Source organism: Mixophyes fleayi, chromosome 1 (assembly GCF_038048845.1).
Source record: "Mixophyes fleayi isolate aMixFle1 chromosome 1, aMixFle1.hap1, whole genome shotgun sequence".
Lineage (NCBI taxonomy): Eukaryota > Metazoa > Chordata > Amphibia > Anura > Limnodynastidae > Mixophyes > Mixophyes fleayi.
The window spans coordinates 73,477,543-73,501,222 of NC_134402.1; the positions used below are offsets into that span (position 1 = coordinate 73,477,543).

General features: G+C 41.1%; 1 protein-coding gene across 5 annotated transcripts in view; it reads left to right on the forward strand.

Moving 5' to 3' along the window:
* The first annotated feature begins 12,726 nt into the window (after nt 1-12,726).
* FAT1 (FAT atypical cadherin 1) overlaps nt 12,727-23,680 on the forward strand; it is a 172,625-nt gene continuing 161,671 nt past the window's right edge. For 2 of the 5 annotated variants that reach the window (XM_075196658.1, XM_075196666.1), the window contains exon 1: nt 12,741-13,160. The gene's annotated coding sequence lies outside the window, so the exon portion shown is untranslated. Of the gene's footprint in view, nt 13,161-23,680 lie in introns of all 5 variants that reach the window. The other 3 variants (XR_012688179.1, XM_075196639.1, XM_075196675.1) reach the window with 3 other exon arrangements.

The window sequence follows — 23,680 nt, forward strand, 5'->3', positions numbered from 1 at the left end:
GCCTGATGACCGGGGGAAGCCGCTTGGGTTAATTTACCCTTCAAAGTCGCCACTAGCTCATCCGGGCATCTTTGCAGCACATTCATCCCCAGGATGATGGGGGCTATGTTCCCTTCACAGGGGGCGGTGACAAGACAGCCTTGTCTTGGCAACAAGGTCGCTCCGATCTGGATGTCTGCTTCCCAATACCCTTCACACGCAATCTCGAGGCCGTTAATGGCGGTCAGCTGCAGCCAGGTTGGGGGTGGTGATAACAGCTGCTCTTTGCCCCAATACTTGTGGAATGTAGGGAGCCGGATGGTCGTAATCTGCGACCCCGTGTCAAGCATAGCCAGGGTCTCCACATTAATTGTAACGGGTAATGTGGGACATTGTCCGATGAACTGGGGCCTCCAGTTTTCTGGATCCGGATCTATTCCCGGGGCTCGCCCCGAGATTCGGCCCTCAATCTCGGGGTGTCGGAGTTTAAATGTTCGTTTTGGTCGCAGTTTCGTTCTATGTGTCCTATCCCATGGCACCGGCGGCATATCGGGCGCCCTTGACTATCGAATTGGTTGGGCGATAGCCGTACATACTCGCGAGGTGGTTCCCACCTGCCTCGGGCTGGTCTTTGTCTTTCGGGCCTCAACTTTGGTTCCCCGCAGGTGGGTGCCGCTGGCCTCGCCATTTGGCCTACTCTCGCTGGATTTCTACCATTCCGACGGCCAGCTCCTCCATTTGCTTTTTGAGCATTTGCATTGGGTCTCCAGTGGGATACTGACCGCTCTATATTACCGATTCTTGGGCCCGTGTTGATTTTTCTGTGCTGCTTGCTATGGCTCCCGTCGAGCTTGCACTTTCTCTGAAGCCCACCAATTCTGGGTATTCTTCCTCCCTTCCCTGTTGGTTACCGACAATGGCGATGGCGGTCTCTTCAAACTTTCGGAAGGTTTTGCCTGGCATCTGTGCTTTCATCAGTCGTAGCTGAATCTTAACGCTTTATTGGGGGACTCCTTCTACGAACTGTACGGTCAGGGCTTCGTCCGCGTTTCGTACTTCCTCTTTGTCCACTGCCTGAATGGCTCTTAGCATCTCTTGTAGGCTCAGGGCATAGTCCCGCAGTGTCTCGTTCGGTTGTTGCTTGCGAGCATATAGTTTCATCTTCAGCTCCGGAAGAGTTCTTGTCTCAAACGTTGTAGAGATTTTCTTTAAAACTTGTGCCGCTTCTTTCTTGTCGTCCATCGGCCATGAGATTACTTCTCTGAGCGCCAACCCTGTGAGTTGCCTTATTAAGATCTCCACTTTCTGCTGTTCATTCAACGAGTATAGCCGGAACATAGATTCCAGTTTGTTCTCGAATTCTGTGAATGAAGTCTTCGGTAGCTTGTCGTCGTCCCCGCTGCACTTCGGGAGCCATGGGGCCCCGAAATAGTATGGTAGGGTTATGGGCCCATTTAGTGTTGCTGCTGGGGTGGCCTGTTCTGGGTTTTGTGGCCCTGCCGGTTGCTGATAAATTTTTCACTGAGGGTACTACTCTCCTGATGCACTCGGATCCTGTTCGGTTTGACGCCAAAGTTTATGTCGTGGTCGAGACGGATGGGATTTCCTTCCCTTACCTTGTCCTCCAGACACGAGTCAGGTTCTTTTCTGTTCGGATATCCGGTGGTCAGGAGATAAATACTTCAATAAAAGGGACAAGGATTGGTTAAACAACTTGGGTTTATTAAGAATGCGGTAAGGATAATTTTGGTAAGCCACCGCGTCACTGACCCCTTCAGCTCAATGGTAATGACAAAATAATCGTTTGATCAACATAGAGCACAATAGCATTTATCATATAATATACACTTGGTGAGTATAAGGCACAATAGCGATAACATCTTCAATGTCAATAAATCACTTAACATTAACATTCATCTAAAACATTTGGTGCACCAATATTATCCCTGGTAATGTTACCATATTTTACACTCAGTCCTGGGTTGAACTGTGCACAGGAATTTTGCAGTGTTTAAATATCCTGCAGAGGTTTCCAGAAGGGTTAATAATCCCGATCAAGTCTCTGTACTTTCGCTCTAAAAGGTAGATGTTAAACTGTAGGCAGTATTAAAGATTATAACAAAACACAGGTACTGTTGCTCAATTCAGTCACAAGATGGCGCTGTTCTCTAATCACTCTTCCCTCTGACGCTGGGGTGTGTGCAGTACACTGCAGGCTAGGATTTTACCTTGAAAAGGTTATTGCAGTTCGTGGAAACTGTGTTGGACGCCCCACTGTGTGTCTCTAGCCGTTCTCCAGCCGTATGTGCTGGCAATGTCACCAGTGACATTGAAAGGATGTCAATGCAGCAGATCAGTCTCTCATGTCAGCTTCCCCTTTCTTGTCGCTATATCACACACTCCTCCTTCCTGCACATCCTCCTGGGTACGTACATTCAGTTCAACTGTCAACTGTCATTCCCACTGTGTCTTCCTCAGCCTCTAGTAACCCCTTGCAGCCCTGCATTTTTAAAAGCGTTTATGCACTTCCTCTGTGCTGTTTAATAGGGCTTTGAGGCACCACACAGTTACAGAGGATTATGAGAGATGAATAGCATAGATCTGAAGGTAAATTGTGTAGGTTTGTTCACATGAATCGGCATGCTCGTTGGGACTTTCAAACGTTGGTGAAATCGTTACAGACATTGGGGTATATTTACTAAACTGCGCGATTGAAAAAATGAGATGTTGCCTATAGCAACCAATCAGATTCTAGTTGTCATTTTGTAGAATGTACTAAATAAATGATATCTAGAATATTATTCGTTGCTATAGGCAACAATCTCACTTTTTCAAACCCGCAGTTAAGTAAATATACCCCATTGCATCTGAAATATGATTGCATAGGTGTGTACCCAGTTTAAAAGGAGGCAAATGAAAAATCTGTACTTTTACAAGTTTTAGATTTGTAAATAATTATTAGCATACCCATACAAGTACTATAAAGTAAAATATAACATTGTCACGAATGCCCAGCTGTCACGGGCACTAGGAGTCTTTACCCAGGGATCACCAGGTGATAGGCCTAGCAGAGCAGTATAGGTGGTAATATGGTACTCTGGTAGCAGGGTGATCACGGAACAGGAAATAGCAGCTGATGAGATGCTCAGGAGAGTCTATGACTAGCAGCACTGGCAATATGATGGTAATAATACACGAGGAACTGTATGGACAAAGGACACGTGAAGGTAGTCAGTGGTCTGCGGTAGCAAGTTGTACCACTGCTATAGTGAGGAGGAATGTCCAACAGAAACGAGGAGGTGATGAGAGTCAGCGGTCTGCGGATAGCAAGTTGTACCGCTGTCAGAGTGAAGGAATGGAATCCAAGTGGAGGTATCCGGGGAGTCAGTGGTCTGCGTTAGCAAGTTGTACCACTGCTATGTGAGAGGATACTGGAACAGGTGAAAACTGGAAACAGGGGTCAGTGGTCTGCCACTAGCAAGTTGTACCACTGAATATATATGTGAGGAGGTGCACGGGGAGAGACTGCAACACAAGATATACACGGGCACCTTAACTTTGATCCACAGTAATATGCACAATATATATGTATATATGACTGAACAGCACTGCCAATATAGAAAGTCTCTTGAAGTAATCCAGCACGAGATAACACAGTCAATGATGGCAATAGACTCAGCGGATAGCAAACTCCAGAGGAGAACCAACACAGTCCAGCAAGGTATGCAATACACAGCACAGTCAATGAGAAGTATGCATACCGTGGTTCAGAAGCAGGCAGTCAGACAGGAGTGCAGAGATACCTGAACGGCAGGAGGCCTGCAGGATGCAAAGTCCCTGGATGGGTGAAGCGGTGGTCTAGTAGGTGCAGCGCACAGGTAGGTAGACCAGCAGGGAACACAGGAAAGCGTGGAGAGCGGATCAGCAGTAGATGGATGAGTAGCGCTGAGGAGTAGCAGCAGCGGGTCTCTGCGGAAACACGGAGGTAGCCAATAGCAACCAGCAGGTGCAGTAACGATGGGGCACGGGAGAGCAGAGTTGAACTGGAACTGTTGATCACGGAGAGTAGCGGATAGCAATAGTGGCAGCAGTCTCAAGGAAACACGGGAGAGTTGACAAGAACTGAAGACTGAAGCGCACAGAGGCAGCGGATAGGAATCAGCCAAACAGTCACGATGAAATACAGACGAGTTGCAGGTTGAAGACTGTAGTGCACGGTGGCAGCGGATAGGAATCAGCTAACAGTCACGATGATGAAACACAGACGAGTTGCAGGTTGAAGACTGTAGTGCACGGTGGCAGCGGATAGGAATCAGCTAACAGTCACGATGATGAAACACAGACGAGTTGCAGGTTGAAGACTGTAGTGCACGGAGGCAGCGGATAGGAATCAGCTAACAGTCACGATGATGAACAGGTGAGTGGATGTGGATGGAAGACTGTAGTGCACGGAGGCAGCGGATAGGCATCAGCTAACAGTCCCAATAATACACGGTAGAGTTGAAGTGGTTAGAAGACTGTAGTGCACGAAGGCAGCGGATAGGAATCAGCTCACAGTCACGATGATACACAGAGGGGTAGCTGTGGTATGGGAACCACAGTAGTAGAAGTGGTTTGGAAACCACAGAGGTAGAAGTGGTTTGGAAACCACAGGGGTAGAAGTGGTTTGGAAACCACAGGAATCAGCTGGGCTGAATAAACGAGGAAACACAGGAACACCTTCAGAGACTAATGGGGAATGAGACTCCAAGATCAGGCAACGTGGTGTTGACCACAGGTGCTTAATATAGGGAGTGTTGCCTGATCTGCTAATTAAGTTAAAGGAACATACACTGAAGGTTTAGAAAGGGCTGCGCATGCGCAGTCCCTCAGGATGGAGGACGGCCACGGTTCCTAAATGTCCGGGAAGAAGCACTCACAGTCCGGTGAGTGACACCAGCCTGTCCCAGATACAGCAATCTGAACAGCTGTCCGTGACTGGCGCCACCTTAGTCACTTAGCAATGAATACACCTTTTCTGCCACCATGAATGATTTATTATGGTGTCCTTACGTTCACCACAACCACTTATTAATGTTTCACACTTAAATCATATACACATGTAGCATGAGCCTCCCTGGGCTTCGTAAGTTCACAAAGACTCATGTAGAACATACTAGATTAAATTTATTTAACCTGAAAGATGTTTCCAAGGCTTTGTTACAAAAATTAATAACAAGACATACAATATGTTGCACAAATAAATTTCAGAAAATAAAATAGGAAATAAAATCAGTCACTACTTACTAGTTAAGACCTGGTGTGTGAGGAAACACAATTGACAAATATGGGACATTTCAGTATTGATAGACCCCCTCATGAAAATGCACCAAGTAATGTCTAAAGCAGAATATTTTAAACCCTTCTTACAGGCTCTTCACCCCCCACCTTAGGAATTACATTTTCAATTAAGTCAGGTTGATTTCCAAAATGACACAAAGATTTCCTAAGTAAATTATCTATCACTAAAATATATGTTTGGGCACCTCTGCTCTGCTTGAGTAGCTAGATGGTTTAAAACTCTGGGGCTTCAAACTCCTCCAAGATCCTTATTTATCCCGGGCCTAGCTAGTTTCAAAAGATTATTGACACTTGCATAGGTTCATACTCATTTCATCTAGCAAAGCAAATGTTGAAATTACATTACAAGGTTACATACAATATACATTGTCATACATGGATTCAACAGAAAATAACAATCAGTCATTAGATATACTACATAATCGTCACAAACATATTTTACTTTAAGAACGTATTCTAGTCTATATTGGTGCCTACTTTAGTTAGTCCCCCTAATGAGACTCTGTCATTAAGAGATGAAGGAAACTCCCTTCCAACAGTGCAGCCCCTTACACCTGTTCATCTCTACATGCAGCTCAGGAAGAAAGAATGATAAATATAGTTAAAAACAAGTTGGATGTATGAACTTATATATATATATATACATATATATATATATATATATATATATATATATATATATATATATATATATATACAAGTTAACCCATGCATGATACTCATGCATTCTAGTCAAATCAAGCTACTTAAGGTGTTAAAAAGGTTCTTGTCATGCATTTGGGCCATAGCCCAGGCCTCAGCCACCAACCACTCCCCACTGTCACCCCCGGCAACCACCAACCACTCCCAACTGTCACTTCTCCTTCAAGAAATATATATATATTTTTTTAAATCTTTATAAACACTTTTAACAATTAACAAATTAAAAACATCTTAGTATACCAAATTTCAGCCCTTTCTGAATTTTTTTTTCCACACACACTAAGAATTTAGTAGGTCAGTGTATAACTCCGCCCAGCAGGTGGCGCTGCAGCTTGGCTTTATTTTTTCCACACACACACAGACAGACTAACACACGCCACTAAGCATTTATATATTTTATATATATATATATATATATATATATATATATATATATATTTGCATTGTACACTTCAATCTTCCTGCATCAGTGTGACAATTTGATGGAAACGGTAGCGGGTTTTGTTATAGGCGCGGATTTTAAATAGTCACCTTTTTCTTTGTGGTTTCGTATTGGCTATTTTCTCTGTCAGGAGATTTGACATCACAAGCATTATATAAGCCTGGGCACTTCCTCATAAACTTTGATAGGGTTGTGAGGAGCTTAGTGAGAGGAATTAGGAGTTAGAATTCTAGCGCCTGGGGCGAGAAAGACAATGTTAACCAAATGAACCTAAAATATTCCTAAATTGCGGCCCCCTTCAGCGCTGCGCCCTGGGTGGTCGCCCCCTGTCGCACAGCCCTAGTTACGGCCCTGGGAGTTAAAGTTTAATATTTGGCTGTATTTTCCTGGAGATTTTCTAGCTTAGTGACTGAGTAGTCTTGTGTGTTTTTGTCTGTTCTGTTAGTTTAATGTCTGTGTTCATTTCAGTCTCTTTATTTTGGTAATTGTTTAGTCCTTTTTATTTACTGTGTGTGAAAGTGGTGTGAGTTGCTGAAGTGTTAATCTAGTTAGTAATTAGTGTCTGTCTGTACTTTATTTTTAATTGTTTATTGTTTAGTGTTTGGGGCTATGGAGAGAGATAGGAGGGGCAGAGGCTGTGGGGGAGGAGAGGGAGATTGAGCAGGAGGGGGCAGAAAGAGTTACAGGAGACATGAGAGGGTTAAAATACCAAAGCAGTGAGAAATATCCATTTCTCACATGATTAATATTGTGATTTAATTCATCACATAGTTCCCTGCTATGAGCTCATTTTAGGCAGTCAGGCAGCGAGTACTCCTCTAAGGCGTAGACATCAATTTAGAGGGCCAAGTATGTGATGCAGTTAATACAGTGGGACCTTTACAGAGGTCTGTGTCTCACTGTAGAAAGACATTTTTGGATATACATTTGGATATGCATCTGAAAGAAAAAATGGCAGAGTAGAGGAAGGGCAGCAGCAGCCACAGGCGGTGTTCCACCTCTTCGTTTAGAGTTTACACCATATGAGGAGGAGCTGCGGGAAATCCTTCCTCTGAAATTATTGAGCGAGTGAATGTGCAGGACACTGATGCCGTCCAGTACAAGAGGAATCTGGTGAGTGTTTTGAGGAAATGCAAAGTGGAATTTTTAATTTTTTTTTAATAGCGACATGTGAAAATTAGACTATGCACATGAAGGAAGTTTTGTCACTGCCGACACAGATTTTGCCTTTTTTAAAAAAAAAAAACTAAATAAAAATGTGAGCTGTGTTATCCCAACCACTCTTGAGGTCCCAAACTGAAAGGAGCCAGTGGTCATAAATTGGACAGAACACACTAATTTGTGCAGCCTCTGGGCTATATGCTCACTATATGTGAGCATGAGTTTGGAGGCTCCAATACCAATTTGATAAAAAAAGCTTTAGGGGGTTAGAGCTGAAATGGAACATTTAGACTAACTCAGGATCAGACACAGAGTCCAGGCTCAACAGAAAAGCAAAAACACGTGATGTGTGTGTTCGCCGTGGGCCCTGCGGAACCTGTGGCTGGTGTTCAGCAGCATCCTCCTCCCTCCTTTCTGCCTCCATTCACTGAAATGCAGCAGACATGCAGTGGCAAGAATGCACAAGATTCCCTGACAGCCATTCTCCAACAAACCCACAGCTAGAAACACTTGTTGGGCTTTATTCATGAGCATCATGATTGAGTGCAGGCTGTGATTTCTTCAATCTCGCTACTCACAACCACCTCCATCGGTGTGTATGTTCTGCATGTAAAAATCAGGTCAGTGATTTGTAAAGTGGCGGTTTTCAAAAATGTCAATTCTGGTCGTCTTAATGGTGGTTTGGACTTTAGTGAATCTGGAACCGCCGGAAAAATCACCTAAAAGTGGCAGTTTCTGCAAATCATCCTTTAGTAAATCTAGCCCTCAGTCTGTGACTGTCTGCTGCCTGTAATTCCCTACTTACAACATGATGCTGCCCCTATCACATGCAGCCCTGTCCTTACTAATGCACAATGAGTGGACAGGTCACTGTGATCAGTACATCTCCTGCTGCCGTCAACATTTGGATGATCTGATTATATTTTCTGTGAATATTCCAATGAACTGGCTAATAAATAGTGTACACCCACATGAGTTGGAGTTGAAGAATGGATAAAATAAGGTACTCGGGCCCTATTATTTTTATTATTATTATTGTTTTTATCATTTATTTGTAAAGCCCCACAGTGCTCCACACAGCCGGGCAATGGGAAAAACAGAGAATACTTAAAATAGAAACATACATGGTAGACTAAATAAGTGTGGATGTAAAAATGAATGTTAAGGAGAGCCCTGCTCATGGACCCTAGTCAGGTGTACCTTTAAAGCAAAACGAGACTCACTAAACACTCTAGCTGTGGTCTTACGCTACCAGAACAGGTAACAATTCAATCACTCACCTATTTGATCAAGAAAATATCAAACTTGTTACAATTTAATCCGCACACAGGGAGACTGATTCATTAAGGCACCAAAACAAATATATTGTGCGTTTTGTTCTAAAACACATGTAATTTGGGAAAACAAATGTAATTTGTGAAATGTCCTTTGTTGAATACGGGTCTAGGTATGCTCCGCACATAAAAAAAAAGTCATAAATGGCCAACATACCCATAACACCACTCCAAATGCCATCAAACCTAACTAAATGCCCTTTGCATGCCCATCAGATCTCTCCATATGCCCCTTACATCTACATCAGCTGCTTTTGTCCCCCTTCATGTACCCCCATGGCATTTGGAGTGGTGTTATGGGTATGTTGGCCATTTATGACTTTTTTTTATGTGCGGAGCATACCTAGACCCGTATTCAACAAAGGACATTTCACAAATTACATTTGTTTTCCCAAATTACATGTGTTTTAGAACAAAACGCACAATATATTTGTTTTGGTGCCTTAATGAATCAGTCTCCCTGTGTGCGGATTAAATTGTAACAAGTTTGATATTTTCTTGATCAAATAGGTGAGTGATTGAATTGTTACCTGTTCTGGTAGCGTAAGACCACACTGTGCCCTCCATTATGCTTCTGTTTGTCTCCCCTTCATCACGCTTCTGGTCTGCCCCTGTATCAGACACTGTGCCCTCCATGATGCTCCTGTTTGTACCCCTTCGCCATGCTTCTGGTCTGCCCCTGTATCAGACACTGTGCCCTCCATTATTCTGCTTTTTGCCCCCTTCATCATGTGCCTTCTGGTCCCCCCCCCCCCCCTGCCCTTGTATTAGATACTGTACCTGTGCCCTCCATTATTCTTCTATTTGTCCCCCTTCACTTACCTTTCTATTGACTTCTCTTCTTTTTTTCTTCTTTTCTGTATTCTTTCTTCCTCGCTTGCTTGTCCGTTGCGTCGTGGCTCCTCCGTGCTGCGCTCCTCACTGAAACTGCCAGGGAGCCTGATTGCCACCATGTGACTGCAAAATGGTAATTTGGATTTTTTTTCCAGAGCTTGCTTCACAGCCCTGCCTATGAGGACCCCTAGCCCGAGAGGCCCCCGGGCAGTTGTCCAGTTTGCCCAATGGGAAAGACGTCCTGGCACCACAGCCATCCACAATTTGTACTATTAAACTATACAAAATATACCCTGCTTGCAAGCGTGCTGGGGGTGCCAGTGCTCTTTCCTGCCCAGGGCACTAAAATTTCTAGTTACTGCTCTGCCGATGGGGGCATGTATATAGTGTGCTGCTGGAGACAGCTCGCACCTGCTAGGGGGAGGCAAATGCACTGATCGCCCCCTTCTGCTATCCGCCACTGGGTGCAAGTGATACGACTGCAAAATACGTACCTTAGAGATGCCCAAAGTTTGACTCAGATGCTACTGCATGCGCTCATCCTTGCTGCGTGCCATCGTGCTTGGCAGCCCTTACTGTACATTGATTATGTACATATGCCCAGGGGCGGATTGGGAACTTAAAGTGGCCCTGGAAAAAATTATTGAAGTGGCCTCATGTCGGTGGGACCAAAATAACTGTAGGTGGAGCCAACACAAAAGTAGGCGGGATTTAGAACTACAGGAATCTGGTTGTAGTAACATTTAGGAAAACCTAGATGTGATGAATTTACACACAGTGGGTCATCTCTAAAGCCATGCAGGGCAAATGTATAGTATACTATAGGCAGCCCCCTCTTAGTATAGTATAGTATAGGTTGCCCCCCAATAGTATAGTATAGGTAGCCCCCCGTAGTATAGTATAGTATAGATTGCCCCCTTAGTATAGTATAGTATAGTATAGGTAGCCCCCTTAGTATAGTATAGGTAGCCCCCCAATAGTATAGTATAGGTTGCCTTCCTTAGTATAGTATAGTATAGATTGCCCCCCTTAGTATAGTATAGTATAGTATAGGTAGCCCCCCTTAGTATAGTATAGTATAGGTAACCCACCATAGTATAGTATAGGCAGCCACCCCTTAGTATAGTATAGGCAGCCCCCCTTAGTATAGCATAGTATAGGTAGTCCCCCTTAGTATAGTATAGGACCCCCCCTTAGTATAGTATAGTATAGTATACTAAGCCCCCCTCACTTACCTTCAGTTGCTCTGAGCAGCGTCTCTTCTCACATCAGGCAGACAGGAAGTGAAGTCACCGAACAGCATCGTGGGAGCCTAGCAATTGGCTGCCTGTTGCTGCCCACTGAACACCAATATTTTAGATTGCTTTCCTGTACGTGCCTCCCCCTGCCGCATCCAAACGCGCCCCCCCCGGGAAAATCTGAGGTGGCCTCCAGGTGGCCTCGTTAGGCCATCGGACTACCGGGAAACTTCCCTGTAAGGTCTATGGCCAATCCGCCCCTGCATATGCCCCTCCCTGCTCCGCCCATGAAATCATAGGCTGTCGTAAATGTCCTTTGCGTTCGAAGATGAATTGCATACACTGCGTTTTCAGGCGTATAGTCCGTTTCTGGGCATACACAGAGCAATTTAACGCAAAATACGGTATGTATAGGCATTTACGTTGGTTGATGAATCAGGCCCAGGATGTTCAAATTAGGTGCAATTTCATGTTCAACTATCAAATCAGCTGATTGTGGAAGAGTAAATTATTCCACCTATCAAATGAATGATACTAGTTGAAAAAAAAAATTATTTCAACATTGATCATTCAGACACTAGCAACCCAATTTTCATCTGATGAAAATAACTTGTCCGATCAAGTATGAGAACAATTTGGTCAGTCAGTTCTGGTCACTTAGGCTCATGTAAGCAAAGATATCTGTCCAATTGTATTAACTATATTGTTGAATGTTCAAATTATTATATTTGCATTACTAGTCACATGGAAAATATTATTACGTAGCAATAAGAGAATAAACAAGGCTTAAAAAATATTCATGATCACAGTCTAAAAGGGGTTAAAGCATTGAATACAAAAGCTCTGCTAGCAGCTTTCAATAGTGTATTAATTCGTGTAAAAACAAGCACGAATCCAGTAAAGTGTGCTATTATTTCAGGGGTAGGCAACACTGAGCATTCTTGCTCTTCATGATCTGAAACCATATCATCCTCTGCCTGCTATAAACTCGTGTTCCAAAAGCTTTCTACCTCCACTATTCACTACAACAAAGCTTTAGATTTATTTTTGACAAGACAGAGCAAGACCCCATCCGGTGCTATTACAGACTGAAGTACATTCTGGCATTAAAAAAAAATCTTTGTTTTGTGCTTTAACAATTCTGATCTCTGAACTAAATGAAGGTGAGCTGCTGAGTACCTCTTGGGGTTTCTAATCGTACAGCTATAGCTGAGAAATAAGCAGGGTTTTGCTCCAAAATCTTTTTTCCAACAAGTCAATAGCGACAAATGATCTGGGCTTTTTTTTAAATTTAGCTCAGGGACATCCGTGTCTTGTACTCCTTTGGGCTGCTTCCTCTCTCATTTAAGGTGCCTATCAATACAAGAGTGGGGAGGGGAGCCGGGAATGAGGAGGAGTATGAAAGAAGACACATATGAATGCCAAAAGAGGAGAGGATGGAAAAGGAGGAATTGAAGAAGCTTAAGGGGGAGAAGGATTGTCAAGAGGGATATAGATGAAATGGATAAGCAATAGCTCAGCATGATACAATGCAACAAGGAGAGCAGGGAAGCTTGGCAGGCAGAGTGAGAAGCAAAGCTGCAATAAAATGAATGACATGCAGATTTGGGAAGAAGTGATTGTTTGGAAGCACATTGCATAGTTCCTTGGCTGGAAAAATCCCCTGTCCATGAAGTGAGGGGGTGGAGGAGAGCGTGACGTCACCGCCCCTCCGGTGAGCCTTGTCCCAGTGCTGGCTGCACAGGCACAGGGAAGGCTGCGCACTCTGCTGAAGCTGCTCCTCAACTTCAATCACTTCTGCTGTGCCGAGACATGTCCTGACAACTTGGATTTCCTCTTTCCCTTTGGATATTTCATTGGTTCTATTTCATTTCTTCCACTGTGGGCTATTCTCTGATCTTTCCTCGTATTTAATGTCCAAAGCTGGAGGATATTTTTTATGGTGATGCTGAGACTGGATGGTGGATTCCCTGACAGTATATTGTGCACTTTTTTCTTGTGGCTATGCAAACCAAGGAACGGCAAGAGAGAAAAGTTCTCACTTAGCAAAAGGTCGATTAGCTGAAGCTGATGGGCTATCAGTAAAATAACCGGAGCTCTGGAAGATAAATAAAAGATCCAGCTGGTCTGGTAAGTTTTCCTTTCAGAAGACAGTTATTCTAACGTTTATTCCAATAATAATAATAATAAAAAAAGAAGCATCACATAAAACACACACATATGCGTACACGCCTAAGCACAGCCGTTCATGAATTAGAATTTTACGAATATATAATATTTTGAAATTATTTTCAATAAAAGAAATATACATTTTTCACGTCCAACTTCTGCAGCAGGTAACTTGATGTATTGTAGTGCAGCGCCCTCTATGCCAGATAACTGGCAGCGCACCCTTGTCCAGGGAAAAGTTAATCACTGCTTGCACATCCAGCTTTAATACTGTATATTATTTCCTTAAAGGTAAGTTGTAGAGGACACATTGAAACACTGCTGCCTTTACTTAGACCTGTATAGAATATTATCGAGCTGTAGCTTAAATCACATTAATAAATGTTACTATATAACAAGTGCAATAAGTCATTTGAATCTTTCAACCGAGCTTCTATTTGTGTTTTCTTCCATAATGTAACATCAGTTATGTTCAGATATGGGGAGTGGGAAACACTTGGTACCAGGGAGCCACACTTATTAAAATATATGTGCTTACCATTATGTATGCAGTAACAGGTATCTGTGAACGCTCCCATTAGATCCTTTACAATGCACATTCACTGTGTGACTTTACAGGTTGTCTTGTCTCATGTTTGTATCCCCTTTCCTTTAGAGTGTACATTTTTTTTCTCTATCTTCTCATTCCTATTTTTGGCTTCACATTGGTCTAAATGTTATAGTCCTTCAATTATTATATGTCCTATATACTCTACTTACTTTATACAGTTCTGCAGTAGATTTTGGACCTTTATAAATCAGAAATAAGATTTATAAATCTCACAAATACATGTATTTCTTATGTATATTGTTAATATAGCTTTTATATTTAACCTTATTAAAATGCTATTCATCAATATGTATTGAAAAAAGACATGTCAGCTTTACTAGGAAAAAAACATTGTGAATGGAAATTCAACCCTGGTGAAATGTCATGTGTTTTTAAGTCCCATTGTTATTATTATTATTATTATTATTATTATTATTATTATTATTATTATTATTATTATTATTATTATTGTTGTTGTTGTTGTTATAAGACATAACTAACAATCTGCTGTTAGTGTCAGACTCCAAGTCAAGTCATTTAGTAGCTTAAGGCTGTTTTTCATTTACACCACTAATGAACTAGACATGTGTGTGACTTTATAGTGTTTAATAGTGTTTTCCTGATAAGTGTTTCTTGTGGTTGAAATGTCTCTTTTTGTTACCCCAACTTCACCACAATATGGCCACAAGAAATTACTGTGCGTATTAGGCTTAACACAAGAAACCACTTCCTAACACTGCAAGCATTGATGCTGCCTGGGATAACATGGCCTTGTCCGCTTCTCGGTGTACAAGTGTAATATCGAAATATTCTGCATTGTTAGCCATAAACGTACACTTGCCCCGGCGTCACCTTTTTTTTTTCTACCCCTCCTGTGAATTGAATGATGGTGTGAAGCTGAGGGTGGTCTGTGCACTTCCTTATGTCATTAGAGGCTCTAGCACTAGCATCCCTCATAAGATGAATGTCTCAGAATGTGGCATGGTGTTGTTAACTCCAAGTAATATTACTTCTGGAAAAGTTGGAGGTTTTAAAGACTGCAGTAATAGTTTCAATTTTCTGGAGTTAATACTTCCCATTACAGTTTAATGTATTTTTTTAAATCAGTTCTGGCTGATAGTTGGTGCGCCCTCGTTAGAGATTGTCGCCTTCCCACGTGATTTTAATATTGTACAGAACCTTCCAACTGTTTATTAACAACCGAATTACAAACATTAGAAAGCTTAGTATTCTGTCTGCAAGACAGATGGTATTTCCCTTTTCCCCCTGATTTATGAGTCAGTCACGGGGAGGCTAGAAGCTGTGTGGTTGGAGGGCACATGATTTTCCACTCCCCTGGCTGCAGATAGTTTAATTTTCTCTGGATTCCCAGCTGTGTATACAAGAGAAATACAATTGTGAGGAATGTATATAGCCCCATTACTTGTGTGCAAGAAAGAAGATTGGTAGAGAGAGAAAAGCATACAGCTTTGTGACACTTAGTACAGCGTCATGAATGTGAACTTGTGCCTCACATTTATAACTATATTTTTATATGTATAGAATAGATCAAATAATTCTAGTTCTGTTGACATACTTATCGGACATACTGGCCTTGCCTTATAAACCATATGTATTTGTCGGTTGCTGCTAGTGCATTATAAATTGTGTTCCCACCTTAACCTTACTCTAATTAATCAGTTTACTCATGACCCAACTACATTTGGGACATGTGTCACATTTGTAATGGTCTAGTATACTGAGACTGGGGGTATTTCCAGATTCATTATACATTAGATCTCAGTCACCAGTATCCAGAGCTTTAGCCTTCCCTCAGCTTGTTTCTATGCATGGCACAGTACATACCTGGTGCAGACCTATGCTCAGTTCATTCAGTGCACCAGCCCCCCTAGCCAATGTCATAGTATTGGTTCCCATCCACCTTTCCTTTCTCTCCCCAGGATTATAAACAACCCACCATCTACCCCCAGCTGCAACCATCCTAAAGCACAACAACGCTATGTCTCTCTATTATTTACAGCAAACAGCCAGCCACAGTTAATTTCAGTTCAGTTCTATGAGCATCATTTGGTCTGCTCTGGAATTCACTGTAAACTACAAGGATTAGATGTAGCACATATAATCCAGGGCAGCTGATGGTAAGTTTACAGCCATTATAACCATTTATAACCCTCATGGGAAAGTTGGTGGGAGACAGTACTATTACAATTAAGTGACATGCATGGAGGTGACTGCTGGTATAATATGTGTGGGTCATTGCTCTTTGGTAGAATAACACTGCTAGCATACTATGGGGCACATTTATCATTAATCGGCAAAAGTGAGAAATAGTTATCAATCCTTATCGCAAGGATAAGGATTGAACTATTTCTCAAATTTATTAAAAAAGGAACACAGAAACAGCAGTTCCGATAAACTGCTGTTTCTGTGATAGAAAAAATCACACTTACCCCCCTCTTCGGATGCGCTGTCTCGGGATCTCCTCTTCGTTCCTCTTCTTCCTTCAATTGCGCATGTGCACTGCACATGCGCACAAAGTCCCCGCTCTGTCTCTGCAACGATAGGGCGCTGAGTGACAGAGAGGGATCATGTGATCCCTCCACACATGCGCTGTCCAGCTCTGCTCTTCGGAGCAGAGCTGACAGCAGTGGATTTCTTCAATTCTGATAATGCACACCAGCTTCAGCTGGCGTACATTATCAAGACAAGTTCCCGAAAAAAAAAATTTTCCGGGACTTGTTAGATTGCGGCCAGGAGCAGTCACCATTCTGTTGAATGGTGACTGCTCGCAAAAACGATCAGGAGTGCAAAGCAGCAGATATCCATGATATCTGCTGCGATGCACCTTTAATAAATTTGCGGAGGGCACATCGGGACCTTAATTCCACGGTAAGTGCACAATAGTGCACTACCGTGATTTGTTAAATATGCCCCTATATGAGGAGACATTTCTGGTATAACTTGGGCATGTGTATGTGGGGTACAGCCTATTGGCCAGGCAAGAGGGGGTAGGAGAGCCATACACCAGGAACCTCCGCTGTCTTGGTCCCTCAATATCAGATTCTTTAAGCCTGTTGGTAAATGTTGAGTCTATGGTCTGTGCAAAAATGTATTCACAAAAAAAACACATACTTGTTTTTTTTAAGGAACTATTGTGGTGATGTCACTGACATATAATTTGAAAATAAAGGTTAAAGTTCACATGTGCATATGTGAACACAGAGCGCAGATTATAAATGTGCGCAATAGAACAGGTGGTTTAGATTTAGCACAGGGCTTTAAGAGCATCTGTCTGTATCTTTCAGAGCTCTTCCTTACTAAATAATGTTCTGTTGCTGTGTGAAAATCAGTGCATAGATGCAGAGATCGCATTGGTTCATACTGACAATATAGACAAATCCTAAGGCTTTTACAACTATGCACAAACTAATTTGTAACTAGATATTATTGACAGTATTGTTATTATTATTACCATTTATATAGTGCTTACATATTACAGTGCGCTTTGCAGTATGAGAATGTTTAATCATTCACATTAGTCATTGGCCCAGTAGAGCTCACAATCTAATTTCTCTATTACAGCTATGCAGACACACACTAGGGCCAATTTAGCTATATTGAATGGATTGTCTACATTAATTGCTTAGGGAATAATATATCCGATTTAGTTAGTGGTTGCAAAGATAACATGCATAAAATTGGCGAGATATATAACTTTTCTATTATTTAGATGATTGTATTTCCTCAGACAATTCTGTTGACGTCTCTTTGTTTTTTGATTTTATGGCCCACACATATGGATATTGCTTGAAAGCACATGATAAAGGATGGATCTAAATAATTTCTGCTCTGTCTATGTAATTTCACCGGCGTTCACGGGAATGTCATATGCTTATGCAGGCAGTTCTTTACTCTCATCTTGGCTAATTAATAGTTTCATCAAGGAGTTTCGGAATCTTGGGTTCTTTAGAAGTGAAGGATTATATTTAGTTTTCTGACATAAACTACCTCTTCACCCACTCATACACATTTTACAAAGGCCTCAATGTTTTTTCTGCATGGTCTAATATGCTTAGATCTTTATACTCTGTGTACTGTATCCTTATCACATTGCTGCTAAATGTAACAGTATGGTTAGAAATTGCGTTTGTCTGTGATCAAATACTTGCTGAAGGTAACAGAGAAGGGTTGGTACAGGCTGATGTATCAAAGTAAATCTGTTAGGGAGCATTGTAACGTATTAGTCAGTAGATATGTAACTGTATGCATGTGATAGATAGAATTGTGGCTGCACATTGGAGAGACTGCATTGCAAATGTCCATTCATTTTACAAGTGTTTGTTGGATTGTTAGTTTTGTACTTTGAAATGTTTGTACATTTATATTGCACACTGTCATACACTTAACACACAGTGATAATGAAGATACAAGTAAAATGCTGCTAAGTTCTGTAACTCATTGTCTTTAGTAATGTAATATCTTATTTGGATATTAGTACCTATTTTGTCTAAATTGAGGTACACAATCTCCATCTTCTTTGCTTCTGTTTTTATTGTTAATGAGTTCTCTAGACAATAATACTGATTATTAGGGGCAGCACGGTGGGTTAGTGGTTAGCACTTCTGCCTTACAGCACTGGGGTCATGAGTTTGATTCCTGACCATGGCCTTATCTGTGAGGAGTATGTATGTTCTCCCCGTGTTTGTGTGGGTTTCCTCCAGGTGCTCCAGCTTCCTCCCACAATCCAAAAACATACTAGTAGGTTAATTGGCTGCTATAAAAAAAAAAAAAATTGACCCTAGTCTGTCTGTGTGTGTGTGTTAGGGCAGTGGATTCCAAACTTTTTGCGTTCAAGGCACCCTTAGGGCCTCCATAATATTTTCAAGGCACCCCTAAGCCAAAATAGTTACCAAGTAGTCCCCCGCCTTGCTTACCACTGGCCCTGGTCAAGGCACCCTTGTGAGATCGCCGAGGCACCCCAGGGAGCCTAGGCACACAGTTTGGGAACCACTGTGTTAGGGAATTTAGACTGTAAGCTCCAATGGGGCAGGGACTGATGTGGGTGAGTTCTCTGTACAGCGCTGTGGAATTAGTCGCGCTATATAAATAAATGATGGTGATGATTATTAACCATTATTTTATAATGACCGAACATCTACAAGAGCTGTACAAAGTAATAATCATGAGCATGGCTGGATCACCTGTTAATTCAACTAAACTGGATTTTTTATTTTTGTCAGGGTTGAATAAGGGGAAAGAGGCCGGTTTATAGATTGTGAATGCTGTTAGTCTGATGTCAGAGCAGGTTGAGGGGATATAGTCCTTCTTATTAAATGTGATTGGTAGTAATTTCATGTTGGGGGTTAGAATTCCTAATTATTAAATGAAGATGTTATTAATTTAAATTGAGAGCTGGTTGGGGGGAAGCAGGCTTGTTTGTTAAATGTAAATACTATTCATTTAATGTTGGGGCTTGCTGGGGTGGGGGGGCTGCTATTAATGATTTATTATTCTGAACTATCATGGCAACCACAGTCACATGACACAAGATGTCGAGAGCAGAGAGGCTTTGGAACGCCCCTCTGAGCTCTGTCTACACTGTGACATACCCCTCCACCCCACGCTGCTATCAAATGATAGACAGCTGTGAGCCTGTGTCTAGCTGAATTACTGTGTCTGTGCCTTTTTAACTGAAGAGCTTTTAAAAAGGAGATAGTGATTTATAGTAATATAGCAAAGAAAAATGACTATCAGATGCATACTTAAAAGGTACTTAAATTGCTTTTTAAAGAAAAAATATTGTCTATGTGGGACTGCTGCTTTAAATGTGGTTTGCTATTAATTTAATGTCGGAACTGGTCAAAATAATGGAGGCTTAGAGTGTTCACTCATTACCAGGAGGTAACTAGTACCTCTTACATAATATACTAGCATATCCCAGCAAAAAAATGTAAATAAAAAATTCCAATTTTATTAAAAGCGTCTAAAAATGTTGTTGAATGGTGCTCACATATAGGTATACAGCTAAATAAATACTGCTGCAGCTGTAATTAGAGATAGTTTGTAGATAATAAAACAAGTACTTGTAAAGATAAACAGATTATGTCTATGCTGTGAGATGAATATGCTATGAGGTGTATACGGTGTATAGTAAAGTGAAACCATTTTAGCAGATCCCCAGGCTCGCACAGGGGAGAATTAAGAAAACTATAAGAACAGTCTTACTACCCGATAGCAGCAGATCTCCAAACGATAGTTTGTGCATGTGAAATGTTTCTCACCACTGACCATTGCCCGAGCAGCGAGACCAGCATACCTAGGAAGGAGGTTCCAAAAGGATGAACACGGTTCTCTTTATAGTTTAAACGTTTATGCTGTGCTGTTCTGGGCGGATTCCAAGTTTTTGTATACATACACCCAGAAAGAGAATGTGGGCTTCCATATTTAGATGTTTCTCAAACATAGATTTTAATCCTTGTTTGTGACACAGGGGAGGTTTGATACAATAGTAATCAGCAGCAGGATGTAATAAAATATGAGTCCACTCGTAATATTCTCTTCTATATTACAAATATATCCCTTTTACATGCAGAATAAGGGGGATTTAGTTCTTCAAATCCAAATTTGTCAGATTTCTGAAGATGTGCATCACAGTTCTGACTGACTTTATATATTAATTTAATTACATTTACATTACATTAAAACATATTTGTATATTGATCTCATATAGTATCTGAAATAAACATGAGGTTCTTAATGCACATTTTGATTGTGAATGCCACTGTCTGGGGATTGGGTGAGCACAGCGAGGGATGGAGTTCTATGTTTATGCTTAAGTGGGCTCGGTGCTAGTTGTCTGGAGGCTATATGTATATGTGTCATAATATTCAATGCGAGAAGGAAAATGGTGAACTCATGCTGGGGATATGTAATTAATGTACATCGTGTGGCATGGTGGAAAGGTGTTGGGGAACACCATGGGAAAGGTATTTTGGCACACACAATTCGGAGGGGGACCCCAAACCAGAAACTTGCATATGTTCCAAAGGAGTCCTAATTTGGTCCTGCCCCCCCACTAATACCACCACCACCATACTCATGATCACGAGCGTTATCAATACTAGTATATTTTGTTTTCCAGGGTTAGCCATGTATTTTATATCTATGAAATTCATACATACCAGCATTTCTAACTTAAACATGGAAACAAAATTGTCCATAGCCCTCATCCATAACCCTGATTTTACTATTATAGGTTAGCATCATACCAGAGCCAATACAATAGCTAACCCCTTTATTCCCCAGTGGTGAATCAGGAGTCCCATGACAAACAAGACAGTTGCTGTGTTTGGAGACAGAATTAAGAGTAGCTATAACATATGACACCAAAATGTCAGGCTGAGCAACAGTGTAGTGTGCAGCTATTTCCTGACTTGACTCAGTGGCACTGCAGTAAGGATAACTAATATTAGTTAGTGAGTACAGGGTCAGCAGAGAGGAGACCACATAAAGATGTGTATGGTATAGCAAAAATAAAAGTAAAAAAATATGTGTGTATGTATATATATTATACATATATATATATATATATATATATATATATATATATATATATATCTCATCACGAAATACATGACAATAGAACAGTCTGCCTAGAAGGTATGTAAGGTTGTCTGATGAGCTGCAGAAGATGAGACTGTATTACACTGTAATGGAAGTTGGGCGCTAATAATAGTACTGTACAACTGTATTAAAAAAATGGTGTTTGTAGTTGTGCTTTTCAAGGTCCCCATATACCTGCACATACGGAGGGAACCATGTTTTTGGTCTGAACAAATCATGAGATGTGTAGACATTTCACTAAGAACTAGTAATGCAACTGGTTTCTAGTGTTGCATTCACGTGAATATTGGTTTTACTATGCTTAGGCTACTTATACACTTTAGTCATCACTAGATGCATTCTGGGTAGCCCCTACCCCAAGTGCAAAACATGGCATTATTGTTGTAGAAGTTATTTACAAGGTTAATACATGACATGTTATCACTGTCTTAAATTATATAATTCATCCTGTATCTCTTAGATGCCTTTGAGGACATTCACAAGACTGTTCCTTTGCAAGGAGATGAAAATATAATTCTTGACCTACACCTTACAAAATTTAGATGCATGCCTTTGTTATTAACCAATACTTCACCTGTTGAAATGTGTATGTCAAACATGTTTGGCAGGCACATATATTATACTAGTCAATATTATTATATATACAGATTATAATTTATCCAACTATGCTATACATAGCTGTATACATTTCACTGGCTTTATAAGGATACAAGTCAAAATTTGTGTGGCTTAGACAAATAATTACTGTAATTAGTTTGCAAAATATAGGCTACATCATCATCATCATCAACATTTATTTATATAGCGCCAGCAAATTCCGTAGCGCTTTACAATTGGGATACATGATCTAAATCTAAAAACTAATACTAATAAGTTCAATATGTGGCAGATTTGAAACAATGTAATAATAAGTGCCTGACAGCACCATAAAAAATGATCTTTTAAAGGGGTTTTCCCACTTACAATATTAATATTAATTTGACTAAATCCCCTCCCTGTCTAATAATAGTATGTTGGCAGGGTCCCTCCCCTTAGACCCCCCACCATTTGTTGTACTAAGCAGTGTCCCTCCAGTCACATATAGCTAGGACCGATTCCCTTTGGTACTACTCTGATCCCTCTCCATGGCAGGAGAGATCCAACACAACGGCTCTAGGGCTTTCAATTAGAGATGTTGTGTTAGATCACCCTGCTAAGGAGAGAGACCTGAGTAGCACTGCAGGGGATCACCAGAGGTCATGGCTATACTTATGTGCCCAGACTCTGCTTTAATAAGCTGATTGGAAATGAAAAGATCATGGGCAAATAATTGTAAAGTATCTTGGAAAGATACTACAGAGCAGCTTAGCATTAGAGTCTAGTATAAAGGGAAGGTTATCTCCAAATGCTAAATTCTGATGTTTATTTGCTAATTATTGTCATTGTCTGAGGTCCGCTTCAGCACCTGTCCGCCTGCCTTCTTTGGGACGTATGACTGTGATACACTTGGGACTGCCACAGCAATTATGAGAAAAGTGTGTGTGGGGGACGCTATGGCTATACCCTGTAAGGATATTTACAGGCTTTCTGAGCACCTACATTATTTGCACATTGACAAACGTGTGACCTGCTTAAAAATGTAACTACAGTCAATCATTTCACAGCAATCAACATATTCCCTGACACCAATGCTTTATCATGCAGACAGAAGTGCGTATGACATGTGATAGCGATAGTGCTAGTGAATTGAAATGCCTCACAATAGATATGTAGCTGCTGTATTGGCTACTGCAATAAATCTTCTGAGAACCATTGACCTTGAATATTATGTGTAATTAACTTTGCACTTTGATCCAATATGTTGATCTATTTTTGCAATATCAGATAAGATTCGCTATCTGTAACACTGAGGTGTGTATAAACTGGGTGCGACTGTCATTCTCTTTAAATAGAAAAAGACATAGTTCAAAGTCTGTAAACTTGTGCAAGAACTTTTTTATGTGGGTTTTTTTTTTTTAAGCTCAATGACAAATATTTTTTTTAAAAATATATCTTAAAGGTTACATATACTTATATATGCCCATTGTGTCTGTATGGCACAGATGTAAGAGAGGACATATTGGACCATTATGGTACTGTCAACTTACAGTTCCTGTTTGTCACATGAAAATAGCAAGCAACTGTAACAAAAAAAAACCCCACCAAAAAAGCCTAGATTAATGGAAAGATCACATATATCCAAGGTGGCAGAGCTGTAGGGCAACAGAGTGTACCTTGTTACATCATCTTA